The sequence below is a fragment of the Gallus gallus genome, chromosome 4, assembly GCF_016699485.2.
Source record: "Gallus gallus isolate bGalGal1 chromosome 4, bGalGal1.mat.broiler.GRCg7b, whole genome shotgun sequence".
NCBI lineage: Eukaryota > Metazoa > Chordata > Aves > Galliformes > Phasianidae > Gallus > Gallus gallus.
This window is the reverse complement of record NC_052535.1, coordinates 52,514,807-52,541,471: the sequence shown is the minus strand read 5'-3', so window position 1 is coordinate 52,541,471 and position 26,665 is coordinate 52,514,807. Positions and strand designations below refer to the sequence as shown.

The 26,665-nt window shown below is 41.3% G+C and overlaps 1 long non-coding RNA gene across 1 annotated transcript in view; it reads right to left on the bottom strand.

The window, feature by feature from the left end:
* The window catches only part of LOC101749793, a 119,263-nt gene extending 95,737 nt beyond the window's left edge, over positions 1–23,526 (bottom strand). Inside the window, exons 1-2 of the long non-coding RNA XR_001463549.4 lie at positions 23,471–23,526; positions 19,239–19,360 (exon numbers count right to left, since the gene is read on the bottom strand). This is a non-coding gene — a long non-coding RNA (uncharacterized LOC101749793). The remainder of the gene's footprint in view (positions 1–19,238; positions 19,361–23,470) is intronic.
* Positions 23,527–26,665: the final 3,139 nt, after the last annotated feature.

Genomic DNA, 26,665 nt, shown 5'->3' with positions numbered 1-26,665 from the left:
CTAATCAGGATGAAGAGATGGACGAGGCATTCTATGAGCAGCTTGCGGAAGTTGCGTGATCACCAGCACTTGTTCTTGTGGGAGATTTCAACTTCCCTGATACACGTTGGAAATATAATACAGTGCAGAGGAAGCAGTCAAAGAGGTTTCTAGAGTGTGTGGAAGATAGCTTCCTTATGCAGCTGGTATGACAGCCTACCAGGGGTGGTGCTCTGCTAGATCTGCTCTTGACTAACAGTGAAGGACTGGTGGGAGATGTGAAGGTTGGGGACTGTCTTGGGCAGAGCGACCATGAAATTGTAGAATTCTTGGAGATGTCAGAAGAGCGACTAGCAAAACTGCTATCTTGAACTTCAAGAGGGCAGACTTTGACCTGTTCAGGACGCTTGTAGCATGGGTCCCTTGGGAGTCATTCCTTAAGGGTAAAGGGGTCCAGGAAGCCTGGACGCTCCTCAAGATGGAAATCTTAAAGGCACAAGAACAGGCTGTCCCCAAATGCCATAAGGTGAGCTGTAGGGGAAGATGACCAGTGTGGATAAACCGTGAACTATTGTTGAGACTCTAGAAGAAAAAGCGAGTGTATGTTCTCTGGAAGAAGGGACAGGTGACTTGGGGAGCTTACAAGGAAGTTGCTAAGGTACACAGGATGGAAGTTAGGAAGGCAAAAGTCTGACTTGAACTCAGATTGGCCACTGCAGTAAAAGAGAACAAGAAATCCTTTTACAAATATATCAGCAGTAAGAGAAGATCCAAGGAGAACCTCCATCATTTACTTGATGCAGTGGGGAATGTGACCACTGAGAATAAGGAGAAGGCTGAGGTCCTCAATGCTTTCTCTACATCTGCCTTTAATAATCAGATCAGTTATCCTCAGGTCACTTTACGCCCTGATCTAGAAGTGTGGGATGCTATGCAGAATACACCCCCAGTGATTCAGGTGGAGATGGTTAGAAAGCTCCTCCTCCATCTGGACTGTCACAAGTCCACGGGACTGGATGGGCTCTGGTCCCCAAGGGTGTTGAGGGAGCTGGTGGGGGTGATTGCTGAGCTGCTCTCTGCCATCTATCAGCACTCCTGGTTATCTGGAGAGGTCCCAGAGGACTGGAGGCTTGGTGATGTGACTCCCACCTACAGGAATGGCCGTAAGGAGGCTCAATCTTTACTGATGACCTAGATGAAGGGAATGAGTGTACCCTCAGTAAGTTTGCAGATGTCACCAAGTTGGGAAGTAGTGTCGACCTGCCTAAGGGTAGGGAGGCCCTTCAGAGGGATCTAGATAAGCTGGATTGCTGGACCAAGGTGAATGGGATGAGGTTCAACAAGGCAAAATGTGGGGTCCTGAACTTTGGCCACAATAACCCCATACAGTGCTATAAGCTTGGGGCTGAGTGGTTGGACAACTGTGAGGAGGAAAGGGACCTGGGGGTGTTGGTGGATGCTTGGCTGAACATGGGCTGACAGTGTGCCCCAGGTGGCCAAGAGGGCCAACAGCATCCTGGCCTGCATTAGAAATAGTGTGGCCAGCAGGAGCAGGGAGGTAATCCTGTACTCAGCACTGGTGAGGCTGCACCTTGAGTATTGTGTTCAGTTTTGGGTCCCTCACTACAAGAAAGACATTGAGGCCCTGAGGCGTGTCCAGACAAGAGCAACGAAACTGGTGAGGGGTCTGGAGCACAAGTCTTATGAGTAGAAGCTGAGGGAGCTGGGATTGTTCAGTCTGGAGGAGGCTCAGGGGAGACCTCATTGCACACTACAACTTTCTAAAGGGAGGTTGTGATGAGGAGGGGTTTGGCCTCTTCTCCCAGGCAACAATCAGGACCTGAGGAAATGGCCACAAGTTGTACCAGAGGAGGTTTAGATTAGATATAAGGAAAAACTTTTTCTCTCAGAGAGTGTTCAGGCACTGGAATGGCTGCCCAGGGAGGTGGTGGAGTCGCTGTCCCTGGCAGTGTTCAAAAGGTGTCTGGATGAGGAGCTATGAGATATGGTTTAGTGGCTTGTGGTAGCAAGGGTAATGGGAAGATGTTTGGACTAGATGATCTTGTAGGTCCTTTCTAACCTCTATGATTCCATGATTCTAAGAGCCCCTCCATTAGCAAGAAATATCCTGATCTTGCTAAGGGACTAGAGATACCTAAAAGCAGTCTCTGGGAATAGTACAAACACACATGCAAGAGTCATGACCTGATCTTTAGTCAACTAGGCACTGGCTAACTTAGCTGCAGGAGTTAATTTCTTCTTCCATGTACCTTATTTCTCTCCTAGTTTACTCTTTGCTGATGAAAAATACCTCATTTTCCCTTCCTTCCTGCAGGCATACTGATAGACGAGTCAGTGCCTTATGTAGCCTTCTCCAGGCACTTTGGTGAATGAATTTCCTGCACTAGAGTCTGCAGTCTTTCCACATGGCCCTGAAAGTGAATTTCTCAATTATTCTGGAATATTTTACATGACTCAAAGACCCTGTTCTCCCTCTCTTTTAACAGCTTTGCCAAGAGAACAGTAAATAAAACAACCCCAACACTGTTAAGCTATAGCAAAATCCTTCTCAAGGGTACCTTAAGGAAAAAAAAGACCAACACAATGTAGCATGTAAAGTGAATAAATCCCATATTTCATTTGAAATATCTGCTAATTTTTAAATCAGAACAGTAAATGTTGCCGTGTAAGGCAGAGTTCATTGATCTATGAGAAATATCTGCCAGGCTTCACAATGATTTATCATTAGTCTCTTAAGTATTAGAGCGACCCACAGAAGCTATCCAAAACCTCGTGTAGTTTTACCAACACAGCATGTGTAAGGAAATCCAGTGCCTTTAGCTCAGAGTGCACCTCGGAGAATGAACATGAAAATAATCCAGGGCTATGTAATACATGCTGAATCGACACCCTGTTCCCAGCTTCCAGACTCCACTAGGTGGCACCCACGTCCTGGTTCTCACTATGAAGGCTCCTCTGAGGCCTTCACAGGAGGAGCTATGCTCCTTGGATTTTACTTTTTAAAAGAAATTAAAAGGTCCAGGAGGCAACTCAGGGTCTTTCTGCTATGGAATACCAGTACCTTCATACTTGTGTGTGTGTGTGTGTGTGTGTGTGTGTGTAAAACTTCAATGGTTTAACTTTTTTAAATGTGTCATTACGTACTTTATGAAATTAGCAGTTCTTTTGTGCAGTTCTGTGCTCAAGCAGAATTAAGAGTTTTATAGTACAACACACTGCTTTGCAGGATAAACCAAAAGAAACGGTTATTTTGAATCCAGGTTATTTTGAATCCATTATTACGCATTTTGTAATTGATGGCCTTTACCAATGCTAAGAAGAGGTGGGTAGAGAACAGTGAATAAGTCAAACACCAGCAGTTTTATCAGAGAAAACTGTTCCACGATTGACGCAATCTCTGGCCATCGCCGGCTAAAGAAAAGAGCTTTACTTGCTCTCCTCTGCCATCATCACCCAAACAAACGTACTGAACTTTAATACTGCTGCAATAGAGAAGTCACTTGTATTTACAAGTTTTCATGAAAATGCATTCCTTCTCTATTAAAGCCTTTATGATTGTAAAGCAGTTAGCTCTGACTCAGATACAAGCACCATAAAACAGGCGTTCCTGCAAATTCAAATTCACGAGGACTGTTCTTGCCTAGCTATTCTTCCACATAAGCAGATTTTAAAAGCTACACTGTAACACGCTGTTTGCACTGACGGAAAGAGATTCAATTACCCAGACCTTTCAAAGACTCAGGCACTCCTAAAGTATACTTCAAGAGGGAATATTGCCTCAAAATTAAGCAAAACACTAAGCAGCGGGTGGGATCACACAGTATATGTTAGTTGCCTGATACCTCTGGTAATGAGATTTAGGAAGATGAACTGAGGAAGCCTAGTACAGATTTCCCCTGAGCAAGAGTAATGAACACAGCTGGGAGAAGCTAGAAGCAAGGACTGGGGACATCCGTCTGCACAAGATCATCTATGAAGCCCAGTGATGAAATTGAATGTGGGTTTCAGGAGCACAACAGCTGCAAACAGACCTTCAACTCATGGGGTGCCTGTCTGGTAAGGATGCAACACAGTTCCACCGAGGACAGTCTTTAGCATAACCCATCTGCTCCTCAGGTTGCATGTTAGCATCCACTTTTTGGCCGCTTTAGTTCTGGCAGAAAAAAAAATTACACAGTTTTCTGAACTTTATCCTCCACAGGAAAGTTAATTTTTACTGAAGGACAGAGAGCAGAAAGTGAAAATAAATGGTAAATTGTAGAAAGCCTGTAAATAAAAGTGACAAGAACTAAGAAAACTCTTCTAGGAGGTAAAAGCTTAGTGTACCTTATTTATATGCTTAGCTTTATTTTAGGACAGAGCTGGCATACAAGTGAGGTCTACTTGCAACAACAAAATGTAGTTTTGGTGACAAGTGTCAAATATTTAGTTATATTCTTATCCCATCTTTCAATTTCACTAAAAGACCACTTTCACCTGCCTGACTTCCCACTACAAATCCTAGCGTGAGTGAGCAGTAGTAGGCCTGGTTTGCACACCTGGGTGTTTTTCAAGGCTGCAATGACAGTCAAGCAAGTTCAGGCTCGCTTCACAAAGTTCTGTGCAGCTCCAGCTGAAGCTGGAATTCAGGAGTACAAGCTATACAGTATTTAAAGCAGCATTGCTGCAGCTACATCCTGCTGGCATGAATGTTCAAACACTAACAAGCTCTGAATGAAAATGTTTCCCAGCAAAATTCTCTAAATTCATTTAAAATCACAAATCTCTTTCCTCCCATTTGAGTACAAACAAACATCTGGAACCACGGTGCTTTGCGTCTTTGTGTAATTACTTACTGGATGGCCAGAGGGTTAAGAGGCTGCCAAGCAATTCTAGTGTTAGGAATTTACATTAATTAATTTCCACAGGATTTGAGATTTCTTTGCCAAGTTCCAGATACAAGCAGTGCATTTGCAGTTGAGGTGCAACTCCTGGAAGAACAGTCAACAAATGTGCCAGACATGCAACCTGAATTCATCTTCAACCCAAGCATTATGGTACTAGGTGAAGCTGTAGCATTTGATCTTGCATAAATAAGAACTAGAAAACCAATTAAAGTCCTTCTATGGTCCCACAGTCTTTGAGAGCAGATGAAGATGTGGAGGGAGAATCATGTTGAGGTTTCTTCCAATGTCCCTACAGCTAATCAAGCTTCCATCTGAATTTTTATATGTACAGCTCACATCACACCATCAAGAAGCCATTTCAAGGAACCATGCAGGCTTGGTAAAGCATGATCTCATTTACATAAATAAAAACTTTTTCCTTATACCATGATTTGTGAACTTAGTATTCCAGTAAAGTAAAAGAAATGTGTCTGCTTTTTATTTCCCCCCCTTACCTTTTAACCTTTTGTTATTTGATCTTACACTGATGTGTTGATGTCAGCGATAAAGAAGTTCTGTTGCTAATGAAGGCAAAATCCCAAGGCTAATCATGAGCAGAACTCAGAAAAATACAGAAGATGGGATTTATAAACACTGTGTGTCAGTGAAATGGCCAAAACATTCACATAAGTTAAGTCTCAGAACACAGCAGTTCAGTGGCAAATACTCCTTTAGATGGCCACAGTCTGAATTGCTTCCTTCCCTTCAGTGACATCCAGCAGTTCCTCACCATTTCTAAGGAGAGTCCCACATTTCTAATAGCTGACACACAGACCCCATATCTTTCAGCTCATATCCTCTTGGAGTGAAGGTGTCAGATAAGATCTAAGGCTCATCAGTTTTCTCTCCACAAGAAAACAGTGGAGTCTACATAATAGCTAAAAGAAAATGAATTCTTAAGTTAGTCATACAGAGGGATGAGGGTTTATACCTTCCACAGACTAAGCCACCATCTTTTGAGTATGATTTTTCTATGGAATGCATCAATTTCAGAGCATGACAAATATTACTATATTTTGTGTAGCTGCAACGTAGCTTTACGTCTTATTAACTATTTCTAAGGAACTTAACCCCAGAAAATTGCACAAGTCCCAAATAAGTACTTCTACCTCACCCTTAAGCCTGTCAAAAAAAAAAAAACACCACTGAAAAATAACTCTCACAAATCAGAAAAGCATAACTCTGTTTTCTTGACTTGATCTTCCTACAGCAAGGGGCCTTCTTCCTTTATCTTGTTCCATTGTTTGTGTAGCAGTCTCATATCTTTCCTTAGCTATCACGCAGCTAAAGCATAATACTCTGCCTCAGAAAGTCCTTCCAGTCTTCCTGACCATATCCACAGCTTTTCTCTGAGTTCCAGTCAGGTTACTCACATTTTTCAGCGTGAAAGCTGTTTTTCCTGGAAATTTATTAGCAGCATTATGTCAAGTACTCAGTATTTCTTAGATAAGAATTAACTGGCTTTCATATTCCACATTTTGGGAATAATGCCTATCAAAGCAGCCATTTATCTTAAATGTTTTGAGAATTAATATTAGTGAGATACACTGAAAGAGCACCACATTAGGAGGAGGCCATACTAGCTTGCTGCTGATGCAGCGTTAACCTCCCATCCACTCCAAGGCTTGTCCAAAGCCAGTTGCAAACGATGGAAAGAAGTCTGCTAACCCTATTAACATTTTTTTGGCTGACTTCACAGAGTTCAACTCTAAGCTAAAGCTGGGTGTTTGAAGAGTATTATGACAAAATTAAAGCTTTGCAATTAATAATGCTATGTGCCTGGTTGTTGGGGTGCTTAGCGTTTAACCATTAACTTGGGAATTCCTAGAACAAGAAAGGGATGGAGGAAAGCCATTTCACAACAAAACAGGAAAAAAGAAATGGTCCTGAAAGTTGCCTTCACACCCCCATGTTCAAGTGGAAGTACTCCCCCCCCCCACTTAAAAAGAAATTCAGAAACATTGTGCATGTTTACTGAAACCTCCTTGCAGACATGGATACATATTTTACATCAGCAATTTAACAGCAGCGAATTGCCCTCTGTTCTGTGACTTCTCTCTCCTTGCGAGAGTTGCTCCCTCAGAGGAAGGGCAGAAACATTGGTCCAACGATAGGATGGAAGGATGCAGAGAAGCCCTTGCACCTTGCAGAGCAGAGGCAACTCTGTCTCTTTGGGCATCTGGGGACAGCAGTTTTGTAAGCTGCCAATAGATTGTGTGATTTCATACTCAGGAGTCCCATCACATTGTTTTACTTATTTCTACGTAGCCTCCAACATCAGAAAATTGGAATAAAGCAGAAATCATGGTTCTCCATTACAGAATAGACAGACTAAAAAGCCAGCCAGTTAAAGTAACAACTAGATAAAATTAATCAGAATTAACATCCATAAACAGCAGCAAAACAAAAATTCAGTTCCTTGGTGTAATTTGTCATGGGTAGTTTTAGAAGTTTTGTTTCCAGTTTGTTTGCATTTGTTGTGCTGAACCCAACACCCCACCATTACAATTTCCTAGGTACCAGAGGAGAAAACAGTACTGCTTATGCATGCTTACAATCATTGCTTAATTTAAGTCATCTTTAAGGTTTCAGATCCTGAAAACACATTTTGCACTATCTGCATATGCAAGCAGAGGTACAAACTTGGCATCAGAGGCTCTTACACCAAGCAAAGAAGATTCTGCTGTTGACTATGATCATACAGTGCCCTGGTGAAGCTCCTCCGCTGACAGCAGACCTGCCCCATCTCCTTTTGCCCCACACTAGGCTCCCTGGTTGAGCTTTGAACCTGGCTTACTATTTGCCGTGCCTGGAGCTGTCACAGACTCCCCTGGTCAGTCCTTTGCTCACTAGGCCCTATAGCCCAGTGGATGTCACTCCTCAGGCAGGGGGGTACAGCTACTGCTGGTATCACCTCAGCATTACTCTGCTGCCATGAGATCATCAGCTGCATGTTCACAGTACACCATGCCTAGGCTCCCAGATTCACCATATCCTGTAACCAAGTTCCCAGGAGATACTGCAATATGGTTACTGACACCTTCCAATAATTCCCATGTGATATCTTTGTTCCAGAGCAGAGACAAGAAATTGTTCACAAGTCTTGCAGATCCTTGCTAGAGTATGCATGAACACAGGAAACAGTCTCAGGATCTTTCCTACTAAGGAATGTGTATATGTGCAAAAAAAGGGGGGGGAGGAAAATGGAGAGAGCAGCAGGACAATATTTTTATTATATTTTACAAGCTAGCTATTGCAAGAGCAAGCAGGATGTTTAGACAATGCTGAAGGACAGACAGTTTCCCGGAAAGGGAAATTTTGAAGACAATTGCTGCAGTACTGAGTAGGTCCCCATTTTTTCCCCCCAGAGGGTTTACCCATTAAGAACAAAGCAATGCAGAGCCTGTGCTCTATGACAGCAACACATTTGTTGGCTGTGCCAGCAACAGCATAGGCAGAGCACTGAACTGATGCAGCTGAGCCATTGCAATGCAAGAGGCTTGGCTGAGCAAAATCTGTTATTTTACTGTTGGAAGTCTACCAGGCATCATTCACATTGTAATGTATGGTTTCTACCTTTCATATGTAGTTCACCTTAGAACAAACAGGAAACATATCAATGCTTACTTATGTTCTCTGAATACCATGATTTCCCTAGAACACAGGCTTATCTGATTTGTTTATGAAGTTTGCTTCAGTAAAGCAGAGTCAAGGGCTGGACTGATTGAAATACATTTAACTGGAGAGCTAAAGAAGCTAAGGAATGTGCTTCTTTAAAACAATAAGTGTGGTTAAAACAATAAGCGTGCTATCTTAAATCTCAGGAAGTAAACATCTGATCCTGGAAAGCATTGATTTCTAGACACTATTTTTGTACCAATAAAAACATATGTATTGGAGATTGCCAGCTGCTGGTTCAGTGTTTGTCCTGTGCTGCTGTTGGCAGCAGCAAATGAAAGTAACACAGCAATGATAAGGGGAAATTATTTCAGACATCAACTCCCACCTAAGTGCTTAATTGAATTATACGGGATAGAGAGGGATTTGTTCCCCTTCCCACCCATTGCACACCCTGGAAGTTATTGAGCAATGTCATGTTTCCCTGCAGGCACAGTATTTGGAGTCCTGTTTCAGACAGGTTGAGCTTAGGGCATATGGTATTCCAGCACCTTTTAGAAAAGCCCACCATCTTGCTCACACCCACTTGCAATAGGGCTGCCTTCCTTACTGCAGCCCTCCGTACACTGCATACATTGCACCTTCCCATGCAAACAAGTGTACTTAACCCCAGCTTCTGACCAGGAGAAACTTGCAGATGAAGCAAATCTCTGCAGAGGCATCTTGAAATATCCAGAGTTACAAGATGACTTGCCTAATTTATTTATTTTTTAAAAAAATTGTTCTTGCCATAGGACTGTAACCTCAGTGAAGCTTCTTGTTTTCTGCATCCTTCTGACTGACCGCTCTAAAGATCCATTATTTTCAGGGCAGAGTGCAGGCTCACCTCTGACAGCATCCCTTCTGACCTTCTTAGCTTACATGATTTGGCAATTTGCACATTGAAAGTCTATCAACCATTTCTAGGTATTTTCCCTAATTCTTCAGTACTTACTACAAGTTTATCAAGAGGACAATAAATAAAGCCTTAAGCAGAGTTTTCTCTAATTCCTTAATTTGTTAACAGTCCACAGTTATCTGGACATACAAAAGGAATTATTTTCTATCCACCAATTAGCAAACCAGAAGTTCAAAAGCTTCTGTGACTGCATTAACACAGAATTCCTTAATCCATAAAAATTAATGGAGATTATGTTAAAGAGACTTAAATACTTAAATCTTTTGCCACATCAGTCACTCTTTTATGTGCAGGTAACTCCAGCTGAAGACCTCGGGAGCCTGTGTGTGTGTGTGGCAGAACGAACTAATCTCCTCAAACGAGAAACCTGAGCTTTAGGCCAGCTCTCCCCAGCAACAAGAGGTGGCTGCTTTCTCCATAGCTGTTGAGGTCTGACTTCTCCCTCCACCGAAGCCCTCATACTGTATGACTTTAACATACAGGATAATTGGCTCCCAGACCTCTAAGTGGAATAATTTATTGTTGTTGGGAATAGTTGTCATGGTTACAGATAACTACAGCACGCAATTAAATACAACTGACTTCATAACACCGCCTGGCTGCCAGACAGAAGTTCTGGGCTTTCAGTTTTGCTTGGATCTGAAATTTGGCTTCAAGATCATCTTAGACCAGTCCCGGGACAATACAGCCCTGAAGTACGCATGCTGCACACAGATGCCTTTATGGCTCTTTTTATGGCTGCATACTTTTCACACACACCTATTAACTGGAGTAACATTAAAAAGTCTGGAACTAACTTTTTCCTCATGGCTTTAAATAAACACATCCTCAGAAACGTAAGAGATTTTAGAACAGAGTAATTATCGCTGCAGATGAAAGTCCCCTTTCAAAGATTTGCTAGGGGGTATTTACTGAACTATATCTGCCATAGAAATAGTTACAGAAGTGGGATTATTTCCCACCATCGCCATCATTTCTTCTCTTTCCTTCCCGGCCCAAGTGCATCACCCAAAATATTTGATTTCTCTTGATGTCACTGAGGCTCTTGATGCAAGCAAACAAGGGGCACATGTCATAGAATCATTAAGGCTGGAAAAGACCTGAGATCATCTAATCCAAGTATCCACTTACCACCCGTATTTCCCTTTGTGCTATACACCCCGTTTCTTGAACACCCCCAAGGACAGCATCACTCCGAGCCTCGGGAGGACCCACCGGCTCCGATCTGTCGCACAGCTGCCACCAGGGGTCAGCTGGAGCCCGGCAAATGCCCTGCAGAGCCCGAGCCCCCCGCCTACGGAGATGCATGAAGCCACGCAGCTGCGAACATGACGCTTCCAACTAGCTTGTGTTGGAAAAACAGTAAGAAAAAGCCATGAGGTGGAGACAAGCTATTCCTTTTGTGTGTCAGAGGGGCTTCTGCTCTGGCTTCACAGCACAAGCGCAGGTAGCCATGGAGTGCTGCCCAAGTTGCCATCACAAACATGCAGCATCTTTCCCAGCAGATTGAAATATATCTATGTATTTCCCCCAGAACTTAAGCTGAAGTCCTAATGGCTTGTCATTCAGAATTTAGAATAGTCTCAAGTATTATCCAGGACAGTTAGCAAATGCAGAACTCATCTCTGCTCAGGAAGCTGAAATTGCACTCCCATGCTGCAGGTTTACTACCTTGCAACAGTACAGAGCAGCTAATGGCTTTGTTGGTAGATAGTGTTTTATCAGCTTAAATCAAGCACATTCAAATATAGCATTAGCATACCATAAGAAAATAGCCTTTATCCTCTGACATACTAAAGCAGGCATTACACAGTATTGTACAGCACAGAGCTCATGGGAAAGGTCACCGAAATATTTTCAGTGTATTTTCAACAAGTCAAGCTTTTTCCAATTTAGTTGACGTTTACAGACTGATGTTCCTTCAGTGAAAATCTTGTGCAGATTCTATTTTTCTTGGGATACATTGTTCTACTTGCACAGTTCAATAAACTCTTATTACATGTGTTTTATATTCTCTTCCAACCTTTATAGCAAGGATTATCCTAGAAACTATTAAATTACATGAGAAGTATGCAGCACCCCAAGAACAACATTTAATCCTTGCGATAGTGATATGCGTCCAAGGTGTGAGAAACTGAAGAGCCCTGACCTTTCTCTCAAGCAAGGAGGGGGAAAGACAATGAACAAAAACCATGGTCTGTTAGCATTTTTGTAAAGCACAACCCTCAAGCTGCCATTTGGTTTCCCTCTCAGAAATTTTGCCAAGTCTCCAGCCATAAATATCAGACCACTTTCCAGATTCTTTTTTAGCATTAGCCTAATGGCCAGAACATGGAGGAAATTCAAGCAAAGACTTTTCACAGACAGATCAGAATAATTTGAACATTTGGCTAGGAGGTCACCTGCAGTTCTCAATTTAATGCCAAAGGGAGAGAAAAAAAAATAAATCAGGGTTAAGTTGTAAATGCTTTGAAAGAAAGGCAAAGCAAAAAAGGATAGAAAGCCAATGATAAAAGAAACCTTTTGGCTCTGGTGATCAGAAAGTATGTGAATGGTAACACATGGAGCAGAGCCTCATTTCGAGAAAGAAAGTAGCTTGTAAATGGTGACTGCCTTGCAATTACAAGTAAAGCAGTAAGCTACTTAGCTGAATAAGCCAAAAACAAGTGACAGAATGGCAGGACATGATTCTCCATCTAATCAAGAGCTTTGCCATCTTTGTCAGATGTGCAAAGCCAGGAGAGCAGGAATTCAGAGAAGGGAGGGCTGCGCTGATCACTAATGCAAAACTGAGCAGTCAGTCTGGTCTGAAGTGGGCACCACTACTGGTGCACACACACACAGGGAAATCTAATAACACTGTCTAGTGAGTTGGAAAGAAGGGTTTGCCTGCATGGCAAATACCTTTCTGTGTACATAAGCAACCAATGTCAGCCAGTCCCTCAACCCAAATAAAGCCACTTAGTTCTCTCTTCTCACTCCTGCAAATCTCCACCAAAACAAAGGAGCTGGAAGGACAAGCCACTTCCTCTGCCTTTTGCAAAGCAAGTCTCTATTGTAGTTCATTAGGATCTCTAATAGCTCTACAAGCTTGTATACACTCAGCATTTCATGAATAACAAATTTTTGGCAGCCAACCAATCATGTGAATATTTCAAGGCTTGGCAATATTTCAGCACAACCACCACAGCAAAGGAGGTCATTTTCTCTCTATTCCCCGAAGTGGTAGCTTTCAGCTCAAATTCTTTCAGCTGACCTTTCCATCCATTTGTTTCAAATATTTATCTTTTAAATAACTTGTCAGACCATTGCAGCAGTTACAGAAGAAACCCCCAAATGTGGGATAAAGTTCTGGATATAGCTCATGCTATTACCAAGCACTCCCCTGACAGCCACTGATTAGAAGTGACCAATTAACAGGCATCCTCCAGTACACAGAATAGGCCTAATTAGCCAGGGCAAGGCATGCCTAGGAAACTAATGGCATTTCCCCCATTTGCATTGGAGATGAAGCCCAGTCAGTATAGTTGGTACAAGTAGCCAGAAGACTCAAGGGGCTGACAAAAGCAAGATGACTACTTCAGGGGTAGACTAGAAACAAAGTACTTAAGAAAGAATCTTTAAGACAAAAAATTATCTGAATGTAGCACAGCACCTCACTCGGCAGGAATAATCTAGCATGGTTTCACTCAGCATACAGAGAACGGGTCAAATGAAACAGAACTGGAGTAACTGCCAGATTAGCAATTAAGAACATAGTCTACTGGCTATGGACACTTCCATAACATTGAGAAGTAAAACACAGAACCAACTACAAATCAATTTAGCATGAAGATAACCTCTAACTGGCTAAGAAATTGTGAAAGGTCCAGATAAACCAGATGAAGATCCGGAAGCCATGCAATAATCTCACTCTTTCCTAAATATCACCTTCTGGAGGCTAACATCCTTTTAGAGGCCAGTGGTCACAGGACCTCTTTCAGCATCTAGATACCTGTCTCACTCCATCCTTTGGTATCTACATAATAAGTAGCATTGCAGGGCTTGTTCCATCTTGATAAGTGCTCTCTAAACACTTGGAAGATAAAGGTCTCCAAGCTTGGAAGAGATCAGTCTGCACTCACTTCAATGATGCTGGGATGACTAGGGACATAATTCAAATGATTCCCAGATGAGAGGCCTGGAGCTTCTAGAAGGACAACAATACAGTCAAGAAGAGGAATCGGTGGGGGCAAACACATTTTGGCTGGGTGTGAGAACCCCTACTATGCGTGATCTGTTCTTTTTTCCTTTAGATGCAAGTCCAGTTTGGCTAAGCAGGATCAGATTGCTTTCCACTTGAATGAACAAGCAGTTTTATAATAAGAAACTCATTCGTAGCGTCCATGGAACTATAGGATCGACCAAAATAATTTCATTATTAAAACTACTAAAAGAGGATTGACTGTTTTTGCTGACTTGTGTTGTTTTTTTATAAACAGTAATAAGAGAAACTGTCGCTGAAGACTGGAAATTCCCACAGTTGAGAAATTGAAAAACAGAGCAAAATCTTTTCAGTGTCATGCCTTGTACAAAAGTATTTAACAGGCTCAAGTTTCTTTTGCATTTTTCTAAATATTGCAGTTGTTTTGTGAAGACCACTGTGAACACAGCTGTGCCAAACCAACAGTTGAGGCCATTGTTGGTATTTTGGCAAAACTGTCTTACAGAAAAGCATGAAAGCCAGCTGGGTTTGAAACTGACAATTCAAATTTTAAAGCTTTGAGGAATGGAATATATAAAATAAAAAGGTTTTTTCTTGCCGTATTTGCCCATTTCAATAACAGCCTTTGGAGATCACACTCAGCACAGGATATATCCAGGCTGCAGGGCAGATACACATAAGAGGAAGGGATTGCCAGCCAATGGATATTGAAGACCCATCCCAAAGCTAGAATGTAACTGAGAATAGGATGAAACTCAGGTGTGTGACAGGCATATTCCCCCCTCCAAAGCATGCTATCAGATGCATCAGTGATGACTGAAGATATTTGCCCCCACTGCAGTGGTTGGTTGTTGTAATACTTCAAGGAGTTACCTCTACCATACCTCAGCTGCCAGAATGGAACTGTAAGCACAGTCCATCTGCTTCAGTGCCCCATTCACCAAGGTGATTTGGACAGCCACGGAGATCACAGTGATTTTGTGACAACAATGAAACAGATGTCACATATGTAGAACCAGTGGGTTACAGTACTGCTGACAGTCCTGGCAGAGATCTTACAGTCTTCCTTATTATAGAACATACAAGTCACCAGCTAAACTTAAAAGCCAGTCCTCATAAGCAAAGAAATTATGCCAATATTTAAAGTGTTAAGGAACATAAGTATTTTAAATGGTAGAGACCAAGACTACAATACATTTTATGCAGAGGGAAACTGATACTCTGCTGTGATGTTCCATCTATTAAGGAACTACAGCTCCTTCTTGCAAACTGGCAGAAAACTAAACACAAGGAATGCCATGCACAGGCAGTGTTAACTAAACTATCTTTTCCTAGCTGTAAGGCATCACTCAGAACACCAAACAGCAGAAAACACATTGGTTACCTCTCCATTTGCACAGGCATATGTAATAAATTGGGTAAGTCTGAATTACAAAACAACAGGAAGAATAAGCATTAATTGAATGTGTTTAGGATCACCTTACTCTACATTGCCTACTGGCTGCTTTCACTTTTAAAACTAGTTCACAGTGCCAACTTCAACATCCCATCTTCAGACAAACTTAAATCTGGAACTAACAAGTTCATTAATTATAGTCTGTGTTATTGAAATAGAGCACAGAGCACAATTAGAATCATAGAATTGCTCAGGTTGGAAATGACCTTTAAGATCATCGAGCCCAACCACAACCTAACCATACGACCCTAACTCTAACAGCCCTCTGCTAAATCATGTCCCTGAGCACCACATCCAAATGGTTTTTAGACACATCCAGGGATGGTGACTCAACCACCTCCCTGGGGATCCTATTCCAGTGCTTAGCAACCCTTTCTGTAAAAAAGCTTTTCCTGATAACCAACCAAACTTACTCTGGTGCAACTTGAGGCCATTTCCCCTCGTCCCGTCACCAGTGAGAAAAGACCAACCCCGCTCTCATTGTAAGCGCCTTTCAGATACTGGAAGAGAGCAATACAGTCTCCCCTCAGCCTCCTTTTCCCCAAACTAAATTAGCAAATAAAAACAGTCACATAGCTACTGCTTTAGTTTCTAGTCATGAAATTAAATTATGCAATGCATTTTTAGAGCTGATGCAATACCATCTTATAACTTTTAAAACTGGTGGTATCTTGGAGGCCAACAGATAAGCATTATGTTACTTAAAATTACAGCCGCTCATAACACATTAAATTGTTCTCTGGCCATTGTTATCTGATGAAGCTGATTGCATCAATAGCATTAGCAATGGATCATATGCATGCAAAGTTTCAGACTGCTACAGGATAGCTAAAAAACTAAGTTTTCACCAACTGTCAGAGGGCAGCTTACCCAGTATTGTGTTTTCTGCCCATTTTGCCTATAGAAATTTCCACAAATGTTATTGTGTTTAAAATACCACTGATGGCTGCTGAAATTCAGAGACAAGGTTGCTGATAGTTAAAAAAAAAAGAGCACTTTATGAAGCATGCAAGTTCACTCACTGCAGCTATACCTAGTTACATCCATCAGAACAGATTTAGCATGTATAGAGAAAAGAGTAAAAATGCAAGGAAAGAAGGAAACGCTGGTCTCTGTCAGAGAGGTACATAGAGACAGATGTGGGGTTTTCATCTAGTATTAATTTTGAAAGCTTTTCAGTTTCCTTATGGGTTCTTGAAGCGATCGGCCCCCAACAGGAGATTTAGGGAACCTGAAGTTTTGCTGAGTAAGGAAAGAGCCCAGGAAAACTGAGTTGAGAGACTGATTACAGTAGTAGTCCTCTGCAGCCTATTCTTGCTTCTACTGTGCTATTACACACTGAAACTCATCACTAGAAAGACAAGGAAACCTATACATGACGTGATCCAATGCAGGTTATCATCTAATAAGAATACATCAAGGTCTGCATTTTATTTCCCTCCCCCATGTAACTACAGTCTATATGGTTAGTACTACTCAATACAAGCAAAGCATAATATTTAAAGTTTTCCCTTTGATCACCAGTGCATGTCTTTTACATGAGAAAAGTTCAGTCTGGGTTTGGTTGGTGGTTTTGAGATAAACAGAAAATTACCCTGCAGAATTTCTGGCAAGTTCACAAGGAGCCAAGCCAATACTCAACTAAAATTAAATTTATAGTAAGATATGGTTGCTTCATCATTTATTCTCCCCTGGGTTTTGGGCAGTAGAACTGGTATTCCAAATCTCACACTTCACAATAAGGAACATTTTTGTAGATGTTTCGAGGAATTTCAGCCCTGAAAATAGACTACTTGAGCTACAGCTATATTTAGTATGAAGCTGAGCCTGAGGACTGTCCTAGATATCCCACCCACTCCACATTCACAGCATAGGTCCCTCAGTTTACCTCTTGCCTGGCTTAGAAACAGTCAGGGTGAACATTACCTGAGAAAAGCTCAGATATCACATTTATTCCATGAGACTTCTGACTTTCCTCGTGCTTCTTTATAGCACTTTGATGCATGCATAGCAATGGAAACTATGGGCTTTCTGTGAAGAGCAATGCATGACTTGCCTACTTGTACAAAAATGTCCTTCAGCAATGGAAAAATAGCCACCTGCCATGCTGAGACTACTAAAGAGCCTTCACAGGACAGGGCACAACAAAACTATGTGTCAAAGTCATGAGATACCTATGAAGAGCACAGAAGGCTTCTTATCAACATGACCTCTGACAGCATTGCTTAAATGATTTCTTCTTTGGAGAAAACCTGACAGTGGCACCCAGTGCTTGGTAACAGAGGAAGGGAGGCTTCCAGAAGCAAAGATGCAGTAGTAGAAGCTTCCACAAAAGGTGAGGAATACAGAACACAAAAGCTACATTATTTTCCAGCAGCACCGAGCCAAGACAACACAGGTGATAGACCTTATCCCTAACATGATCCCCTGCTCTCTTTATACAAATGAATGCTAAAGAAAGCACCTATCTTCATACCCAGCTCTTAAGCAAAAGCAGAATAGAATTTCAAACAAATTATTGCAAGGCTTTCCTCTTTGTAGTATTGAGGAACACACCTCTGTCTCAGAAGCTGAGTTCCCTCATCTGCTTTCATTGTTAACTAATTGCAGAATATTGTAAGTAGACAGATTATCCTCTTGTTTGTGACAGGATTAGCACTCTGCCCCCTTCAAAAACAATCTAGTAACTTTCTTAACTGAAACTTGCTGTACCCTAAGGGTTGTTTTTTTCTTTCTTCAAGAGGCAGTGCTAAGTGATCCATAATATGATCTAAGTGATCACCTACTGAGATTGAAGTCTCATGAAATCCTGACCTTGGCTAGAGATGAGATCAATTTATTTCACCTTAGAAATTGGCACAGCTACTTCAGTACAGTAGTTCCTCAACTACTAATACAGAAAAACCCAAACATTATCTGAAAGCACTTAGTCCAACATTAGTAAGAAACTGACAGAATGTATTTGCCAAAAATGACTAATCAAACATCAAATTAGCATAGAAAAAGCAAATGCATAAATACAAGATACAACAGTAAGACACGTTGCCTGAGAAGTATATGTACTGTAAGACAGCTGATGGAGACAAAATTGAATGCAACTGACATGCAGCTGACAAACAGATCCCTTTCAAACCAGGTAAAAATCTATTCTGCAGCCTACATAATACAGAAAGAGATATAATAGCCTAGGAAAAAAACACCAAAAAACCCCAAACCAATGCTGTGATCACATTCTTTCTAAATTTTGACTAATTTACTTAATCTGGAGCAAGAACTGTATGGGAACTGTTGAATCATGGCCTGATACACTGATTGATCACCTGAGGCAAGCACCGAGTCAGCCATGGGAGCACAGGTGAAGGCAATTCAGCTCTGTGACCAGAAGGGGCAGAGCTGGGCTGCACATCTCCTAGACACCAATTAAGGGCTGACTACCATGGGGGAAGGATCTCTTTCTGGAGATCATTCCCCTTGGAGTTTCTTACTGCAAGCCTAGGACATGGGTGAGCATTTATTTTTGATCATCTCTTTCCACCACAAAAACCTTTCTAGTTATACAACTTGTAAGATACCAGCCTAATCACACCACTCCACTAATTGTATATTTGTTGATTGTACAGAACCTATTTCTAGTTTGTGGTGTAGACATGCTAGAGAAAAACATTTGTTCATTTTCTGTAGAATTGATCAGAAAAACTAAAAGCAAAGCTTAACGGAAGGCATCTGCCACAAGATTCAGTGCATCGATTTATACAGTAATATATGGCAATCAAATATCAGATAGCAGAAGACAGCTCCCAGTACAGTGCTGTGAATTACATGCTAATCTATTTTAGATATTGTAATGCTTTCAGAAACATGAGCTCTTTCTCTTCTCTACATGACACCTGAAACTAATCAGGTCACTTGAACATCAAGCGGCAACATTCAAAGCAGTCAAGAGCAGAATAGAATTTAGCTTGCCAGTTATTCTGCTCACAAAGAAGCAAAATTGCTTCTGACAGGTTCTCAGCAATGCCAGGCAAAGTATCTGCAGGTAGGCCAGTAGTCTTATACAGAAAGAAGAACAGAACTTACCCAACTGGAGAAGGGGCTCTCCAGCACTCCTCAGGAAGCAGCCAAGGTGCAAGAGATGCTCTCTCTTTGGTGGCTGGCACTCGTATGAGCCCAGGGTGACTCCAACCTGGGTCTTCTAATCCCTAGGGAGCACAGGTGCAAACAATTTGCCTGTGCTCCCTCAGCCAGCCACACCCCTTCACCAGGTGCTCAATCACCAGTTCAAGCTCTGAACAAACAGTTCCCCTATACAAGTATCCCCAGCTGCTCAATAACAGAACAAGCCATCGTTAACACTGCACATTTTGGCAGTGATACCAAAATAGCAAAGAATAAGGGTTTACTAAGCAGCATCAGCCTCCCTTTAGACACACGAGAAGTTGTAGACATGACAGTGATATTTGACTTTTATGAGTCACTGACATGTTCTGCAGAAGCACCTTCTACTAACAGAAAAAAAAAATAGTCTGTGCCCCACAAAAAGATGGCCTGAAAAGGGTAAGGTAAAATCAACAGTGAATTTACAACCACTCCTTTGCAAGAGGACCTGGATGCCCCTTGCCTCATACTTCACTCACTGCTCGAGTTGGGCAGCACCTACTCCAGAAGGTCTCATTCTAAATTTAACCTAGTGCTTTCCAGCACTAAGGAAACCAGCAGAAACACCTGTCCTTGCATTTCTGATGCAAAGTGACTTTTTTTGAGATCTGGTTCCATTTGGCACCAAATGTCTAGTGCAGAGCAAGCACGAGAGGGACAAATGCTGTTTTGTCCTTCTATCACAGTTAATTATCTTAGCAACAATCTTCTACTAGACATAGTACTTGAATTTATCATAGTAGCCAATGCAATTTTCACTATGAAAAGTAACATTTCCACACTCAGTTACCTGAGAAAAGGTGAATTACCCATGTTTAGAAAGGAAAACAGAGGATTTGACCGCAGAGACATAAGTCCACTGCAGGGAGAAGGTGATCAAGTCCTGGGTCCTAACATAACACTTTAAGCCTCAGACAGGCTTTTCCTTTTCTATGCTCTAAGTGCTCCATGTGCCCAAGGATGGAGTGTGTCCTGTAGATTTTAATCAGCTGCTTAATATATGGATGTCACAATTCAAGAAAGTGAGCTTCAACTTTAGTTCCTCTTTTTATTGTGCTGAGTTCTCAGGTGATTAGAAATTAATTTTTAGTCTCCTTCACTTTTATGTCAAATACTCATGATGGCCAACTCCTGGGATAAGGTCATTTCTATCAGCCTACCCCTCCCTCTCTCACTGCTCTTTCCTCTCAGGTATTTATAGAGCATCAATCACATCAGTATCTAGGCAGGAACTGTCAACTGACTAATGGCCCATGGCTTTCAGATACCACAGCAACATAAAGACATCAGAACACACCTCCATCACTGCAGCAATGCAGAGTATTTAACACATGGCATCTGTGCCAGAAGAGCATGCTACTTTCCACACAAGGTCAAGACAATCTACATCAGACCTCCTAAGCCTTGCACCTTAGAGATTCAACTTGGGAGTTAAAACCATTTCTCTGCAGAGTAGAGGTAAGTAAATTACTCACAGCCTAAGTGGTTTTCCTGCAGAGAAGAAAACACACCCAGGCCAATCAAGGGTGCTAACAGCAGCGAGAGCCAGCTCCATGAAAGCACACATAGATACAAGGAGCTTGGATTACAGCCTCTGCATTTAATTGAGCTGCACAGTCCTCCTCCCACCAAGCAAGGGTGCAGCCAGGCCACGGGGGTCGCTCAGGACAGCAAGCTGCCTTCTGCACAAGGCGATCTGTTCAACAATGCACAAGACGGGGCTCCACCAGTAAGCACCCCCACCCCTCTTCGCTGCCTTCCTACACACAGTTACTCGGTATTCATTCCCTTTGTCTCCTCGCTCAAGTCTACTCGCATAATTGATAATGGAACAATTACCAACTTCAGCTCTAGCCATTAACATACAGAAAGCACAAAACATTTAGAGTGCTTTGCTGCTGGGCGCGGAGGGGGGGCGGGTTGTTGAGGAAACGTTAGTTCCCGGAATACTTAAGAATGGAAGGAGTATGAATGGCTCTGAACTGAATCAAGACATTTACATCTCTATTCCCATCCCCCACTCTTATTATATATAACAGTAGGATTCTAACCACTGCTCTAAATAAATAAAACATGGGCACCCCTTACAAAACGGATAGGAAACTGTTTCAGACTTCAGCTGGATGCAGGCATGTGCACTGAAATACTCAAGCATGGTAATCACAGTATAATCAGTATTCTCATCTGCATTATAAGCTTATCTTGCATTCATTAGACTAAATCTCATGCTTAGCCTGCGAGTTTATGCAGTTCTCTAATACATTCAATTTCTCTTGATCCATCTGTTGGCATGTTTCAGCTATTTAGAAAGTTTGGATGGCTATACAAGGATCTGAACAGAGAGGTTGGATTTCTTCATCCTCATGGGGATTCAGATTAAAAATTTGCTTTATTACCATGCCTCTTTCCCCCCATGATGGTGTGAGTATGTACCATATGAAGTACAAGTGCTAGCAGCTTTGCATGTACTTTCTGCTTTTTACTAAGTTGTTTGTTCTAGTGACTTCAGTACAGCTCATGAGTTGCAAAAAGTATATTGTCTATCTGATGTATACTCCTTCCAGCTATGATTATCCTGGTAAGACTGATTTATTAATGCCAATCTCCCCCCATTCTGTTTCCCCATCAGATCTTTCTCTTTTTATTTGAAGTCATAGGATAGTTGTATCTTTTGAGACTTGTTATGAATTTGTCAGATCCAGGATGCATGCTGGACAGCCACTTCTTCCCACACAAAGAAGCTTGGAACTTGTATGAATTACAAACAGCATCAGCATCTTCCTGTCCCCTCTTCCCACTCCCTTTTGCAAGCATTTTAGTGCAGAGCCGTAGCCTTTCACTGAGCTGTGGCTTTCCTTTGAGAAGCTCAGACACCACTGCACATGAGACAGGGTATCAGCCAGCTTTGCTATCACCTCTACACTTGCATACACTTACAGGTTTTCTACTTAGAGAACCATTTCCTGAGGAAACAATTGCAGCTTTCTAAAGACAACGTACTGGCACAAAAATTCTTTGTTCAAACACTCACCAGAAACTTGTCAGTTCACCTCTACCACTATTTACCCTGCAGGTCTGCAATCCTGCAAATGTCACGTTGCTCAGCATATTGTGAAGAAACAGTGGTGGGGAGAGAGAAAAGTAAGGAACACAGCTTGGAGGAAGCTGGTCAGCAACACCACAGTTGCTTGAATTCAGAGGCTGATCTGCTCAGAAAAGCTACTTACTTTAAACTTTTAAATGAAGGTGTAACCTATGCAGCCTGTAATTGAAGAGAGACAACTAATTTTGTTTTCCCCTCCTCTCAAGGTTTCAGGCCACCCCCCCAAGCAGTATAGTGGACTGCCTATATAGTTTTGTATGAGAAAAGAGACTTTGCTGGCTGTCTAGAAGCTGCCCTTGCACCTCAGCAGTTCTTGCTCCTCCCACTCTCCCAGAGCTTGTAGCACTCCCAGAGCACAGAAACAGTTTGTTAGTCATTTTCGACAGCAAGATCCACACAGGAGCACTGTGCTACAGCAATCTGGGCACAGAAAGCTACCCCTCCACATCACCACTGCATAACGTCACACATTATAGGGGTATCAGTACTTGCACGAGATAGCCTTGTATACGTAGTTTTACAAGTGAGGTGCTCTAGAGCCAACTGATAAAATTCCTTTCCATAACTGCACTTCAGGAATTTCATATCTATCCATCTTCCTTATCAAATTCATTCCACCCAGACACATCAGTTAGGACCCCGTTTAAACTGAGATGTGAATACCAAAAGTAGCTGAAAACGGCCTTCAGTCGAAAAACTGAAATTACAGCTTTAACTGCGAAAGGGCTACAGAGCAAGCTTCAATAGTTTCTACATCTAAAAAATTAATCTTGTTCAACACAAATAAACGCAGAGCTATTTTCAAAGCACATTGGAAACGTGATAAAGGACAAAGTTTTTATCTTCTACTTTTATAGTTTAAGATGCTTCAACTCACTAAAAGAGACTCCAATTATCATCCGTGAAGCACTTCACACAATTAGTTCAATTGAACTTAACGTTTTCCAAACCACTACACAACAGCCGAACAAGAAAACACTAAGCCATTAGTGCTTACTTCAGGAAAACTTGAAAAGAAAAAGATTAAAAGCTGCCACTCAGCCAAACTCACCTAATCCATCTTCCATCCAGCAGCCACACTCGCTCTCAGATATTGAAATGCCTCCCCCACAGAGAGAGCCCTACCCAGCTTCCCTGCTGTTCCTATGGACTCCACATTATTGCATCATTGAAATCAGGTGAGATCGCCAGGTGACTCAACAGTGCTGGCTGATGAGGAAGCAGACTCACCTCAAAATGTGGGGCTGGAATACGGTCTCTTTTTGTCTACTGCTGAGGAAAAAGAGAGAAATAAAGCATACAGTCTTAGTTATATGTGTATTGAGAGCTACTTTCCACAGAACTGGGTTCTTTTCCTCCTGCAATTTCAGTGATTGGTTAGTCCGGGATACCAGCTGGGCTAAGATACTTGGTCAGGTTATTCCTAGTCTAGAGCAGTCATCTCCTGCTGACAGCACTTTTCCTTTTTATTTTCATGTTAACACCATCCAGTGTGTTAATACTCCCAAGCACACAGAATGTGTCTGTTGACAAGTTTCTGAAAGCTATTTGAACAAGCCAATAATAAATCATCTTTAGAGGGCAACTGCTCTCTGTGCTCTCTCAGTGACTCCTACTAACATTATATTTTTTATTTGATTAAATATCAATATTAAATATAATAAACACAATATAGCAGATAATATAATCATGTAAGTTTCAATACACAATTCTATAATTTGTATTTCTATATCATGTTATAGTTTTCTATTTTCTTTGCTTGTGTTATTTAATCTCAGACTTCTACTCGGATTTTTTTCCCCCCCAAATAAATCCTGATAGTTTTCCTATCTTTGAGATAATTAAATTTAATTTTTTTTCCAGTCCAAGTGTTTTCACTAACCTGTGCCCTTATTTTCTCAGTTTTTTCTGTCTGAAATCCCAAACCTGTTATAATTCAATTCTATTTAATTTAGACCAAATCAACACATGATGGCTTGATCCAAAATTACTTCCAACTGTGATAATTCAGTTGTTTTTCACTGACCTCATTCAATTCCCGGCCAGACTAGGTAATCATGTATGATTAGGTATCACCTACATGATTATAGCTTTCGTAAATATTATCTTACAAGAGGCTGTTCTCTGACAGTCCTGCCATCTTAATAAAAATTCTGTTGATGATGTACGATGAAGACAGAAATAAATTCCAACCTTTTTACTAATTCACTCTTCTACTTTACCAGGAATTCAGTGGTAGTAAAATCTTTGGTTTTGTTACTAACATGTCTGCATATATCTTTTACCATATGAAACGAACGGTCTGATAAGAATTCCACCTATCTTTCAGGAAAGATTTCTGTAATATATTTCAGCTCTACATTGGTTCTGAACTTGCTTATCTGTGTATTGAAGGCAATTAATCTGAATACTTGTCCTACAGATTCAAGTCTTGCGGTGGAGTGACTTAGAGGTCTAAGAAAATGCAGTCTGGAACTGTGAATGAATCTTCTATACAGTCTAATACTTGATGTTACATCAAATTTGACTTCTTTCTTAACCTCATCACTTAGTTTTAGAATTACACATTCACAAAGTGTATAAAAATGTGATTGATCTCCGGAAGCTCTATCCATGACATCTCCCAACGAGCACATCATCTAATAGCGTTTGGTTACAAGACAAAAAGTTGATAGTTTCCATCTTTACATGAAGCTTATTTCCATAGGAGAAGAAACAAAACAAACCAATCTGTATGGGACAGAATATTGTAATATAAAGTGCTTTCATGAGGCCCCTTTGTAATCTAGTCTATATTAGAACCCCAGTGAGATGAACAGCTGTACAGCAATTGATCTCTTATTGTCATCAAAATTCAGGGGTGAAAGGAAAGCCAAGCATGGATGATAGCTAACGGGGACTCTGTGTGGTGCTCAGATAGTTAGTGTTAGAGTAACTGTGGTTTCTACTTGCAGTTTTATTTCTGCTGTTCACATAGAAAGTATTCCTCAATCACTCCCTTATGGCTCTTCTGTACAGTTTGTTTCCCAGTCTCTCACTTCCAGCTGCTAGACATATGTAGTAACTAACACAAAGGCTGTTAAAATGCACTTTGCGTGCATGAAGTGGGCATAATGATACTTGGACTTCTTTTCAGCTGGGCTCTGACTTTGTATGTGCACAAGTGACCATACAAACTGCTGCACGTTCTCAGGGCAGCTGACAGCCCTACTTGCTGGTTTATGTTAATGTCTGAAACATTGCAGAGAATTTTGAGCATACACACTGCTCTCAGTATTCGTCACACTAATGAAGGGTAATGGCATGCACTGCCATAAGTTGCTAGGAACACACAGGTATAAACAAGCCCAAACGATTTTCCTTTCCAAGTGAGGAAAAAGCATGTGGACAAAGATGCTTGTATACTTAGGCATCAGAATGAGGAAATGGAAAAAAACCACTCGCAAAATAATCGAGTGTCTGTCCAATGAAATTCCAAACCCAAACTCAAAACCTTTCGAACTGTCGTATCTTTTTGCTCCAGAGTAGTATAACACAGCTTTCTATAATGTAATGGACCTGGTCTAGGCCTCTTTTATTTCCCATTTGACTAAGATGATTTCATTCAGTGTTCAAGAAATCTAATATCATATTGGGCAGATACATTATACTAAAAAGGAATTTTCAAGCCATATCTTCCTTATGGGAAAAAATGTGTCTACCGCTGTCTCCATTATGTAATCTAAAGAAATTTATATTATGTCAGTCAGAATGAAAGCAAGTTAGTTCAGCATTCAAACACGTTATCTCACAAAGATGATATTCTGTTCTTAGGATAATCTGAAGAAGCTTGGAGGTAGGGACAAATGCAAGTTAAGCTTTAGTAAACAAATTTTAAAAGGAGTTTCAAGGTTTCCAGGATTTGCAGACTTGACTTGGAAAACCACTGAGCATTTCAGCATCACAAGACTCTCAGGAATGATTGCAGATGTTTGAAACATAACTGTGATATTTCTGGCAGCAAAACTGAGAAGAAAAAAAAAAAACCAGCATGTGAGCACTGCTCCTGCAATAGTTACAGTTCCCTTTTGCTAGAGAAGAGCTATAGAGCAGACTTGGCTAAAGCTTGGTGATGCTACTCTGAGTTAGCTGAAGGTCACGGTTGCTATTTCAATCATTTTAGATTCAAAGGAAAGTAACCGTCTGGCATTCAGTACAAGTATTCAAATTCTTAGAACTGTAACAAGAAGAGGAATAAAACTAGCAA